Source organism: Aplysia californica, unplaced genomic scaffold (assembly GCF_000002075.1).
Source record: "Aplysia californica isolate F4 #8 unplaced genomic scaffold, AplCal3.0 scaffold00354, whole genome shotgun sequence".
NCBI lineage: Eukaryota > Metazoa > Mollusca > Gastropoda > Aplysiida > Aplysiidae > Aplysia > Aplysia californica.
The window spans coordinates 232,903-235,265 of NW_004797624.1; positions in this window are offsets into that span (position 1 = coordinate 232,903).

Sequence of the window (2,363 nt, forward strand, 5' to 3'; positions counted from 1 at the left end):
CCACCCCTGTGGCACAACTTCACTAGAAGGTGGATGGATTGGTAGTGGTTGGATTGGATGGGGGGAAGGACGAAGGAAGGAAGGAACGAGCTCGCGTGGATGTGATGCCGACTTGTTCCCGCCTGCGGCACCCCTCCGAGTCTCCCTCCCGTCAGTTTTGTGATGTCACTGAGCCTCGTCCTGTTTGTTTGTTGATGTTGATGCCAGCCCAGGCCTTGCCTGCCAGCATACCGCGCCTATAATATCATGAACTGTCTGAAACATTTTGGCAGCTTTCTCACTTCCAGTTGGAAACAATGATGCAGGAAAAAGAAGGATGTGTATGTGTGTGTATATGACGTGTGCATGTAGGTGTGAGAAAAGAAAAAAGTGACTATAAATTCCCGGACGGTTCTATTTCGGGACTAGCCAGTCGCACGGAGCTATTTTTGAAAGGTCATCGAAGGGTAGGTTGTTTTAACATCTTTTTTTCTGAGAATTGGTTTTGGTTTTCCATTTATCTCTCTCATCATGGGCACGAGAAGGCGGCTTGCCTTTCACATTTCAATGCACGTGCTTCTTGGTAATTAGATATAAATTTGTTGTTTTGGGGTTGTTGTTTTTTTTTGCTATTATATTCCAACTTTCTTTCTTCATTTCTCCTTCTCCATTCAACGTCAACTTTCCCTCTTTCTCTCTCCTTTCCTCATTTCACGCCAACTTTCTTTCTCTCCCTCTCTTTCCTCATTTCACGGCAACTTTCTTTCTTCCCCTCTCCTTCCTCATTTGATGCCAACTTTCTTTCTTCCTCTCCCCTTTCTCATCATTACACCCCGACCGTTTTGCATAAAACACTGTATTTCAAACTTTGCACATGTAGGCTATGCCGTTTTATACAAAGCTGATTCACAACCTCAAACAAAAAAATTCTATGTACAAACACTAACACATTCCGTGAAATACGTCTATCTTGTCTGGTTTCTGGACACAGTCTGTCTTTCTGTCTATCTCTTTCCTTGCATATTTAATTGTCTCTATTTCTCTTTTCTTCTTTAGTTCCTCATTTCTTTCTTTTTCTTTCGTCATCTCTTATAGATCTTTCTGTCTGTTTGCCTATCTGTCTGCCTGTCTGTCTCTCTCTCTCTCTCTCTCTCACTCTTTATCTCTCTCTTTCTCTCTCTATCTCTCTCTCTCTCTCTCTCTCTCTCTCTCTGCGACTCCACCCTTCCCCATACACGCCGCCCCCTCCCCTTTCTCTAACTCTGTCAATGATAACCATATTTTCCACCACTTGATCATACCAACATTTTGAAAGGTCCTGTGTCCAATTTGCACATACGTTGACTCCTTCCTCCCTTTCTACACCTCTGTCAGTGAAAAGAGCATGTTCTTCCTCCTCCCGAAAATGCTTTCCATGCACATTGTTTTAGAGGGAAAGCAATTAGATCTAATGGCGATTGTCTCTCGCAAATGTATGTTTGCTACCTCAAACTTTTTTCGTTGCTTCATTTAGACGAAATCTGCAGGGTTTTAAAAACTTTTTTGTCCCATTCAGCCAGTCAATTTTTGACAGCGGCACGGAATCCTCCATCCAAAATGTCGTTGTTTTGGGGGTGCTCCAAGGTTCTTCTTCTTTTTCTTCTTCTTCTTCTTTTTCTTCTTCTTCTTCTTCTTCTTCTTCTTCTTCTTCTTCTTCTTCTTCTTCTTTTTCTTCTTCTTCTTCAACCCCCCCTCCTCCACCAACCCCCCTCCTCCTCCCTACTCCTCCTTCACACTCCTCCTACCAAACTTCCTTCTCCACTTCCTCCTCCACCCTCCAAATCACCAGCCCTCCTCTCCTCCCCAACCCTCTGTATACGTCATCCACCACATCTTCCGCCTCCTCTTCGTTAAATATTGTTCTATTTTTTTGTCAGTTCTTAAGGGGTATAATTGACGACAACCACTGTAATCACTCAAGAAACGCGTTATGCAATCTTGTTTGAATTGTCTTGATCCCAATTTCGGAGAGTTTAAACATTGGATCATCTTGTTAGTAGTAATATTTGATAAATTCCACAAAGTCTTAGATCTACTTTTGAGTCTATCCGTGTGGGTGTGTGGGAGTTTGTGGGATAGAGAATATTAATCTATGTGTGTGTGTGTGTGATTGTGCACGTAATCCATTTTGATTGGAGACTGGTATAAATTGTCTTCGAATATTGTTAGACTTTCAGCAAATTTCTTGCTCATCAAGGGAAATAACTCCATGTTTTAAAATTTATTTAACTGCCCCATAATGCGATATATTAGCCACGAGTTTAGAATTTGAGTGTATAATTCACTTCTTTCACGTCTCTTCTCTTTGTAAGGAAAAAATACAACGTGTGTGTGTGTTGTGGGGG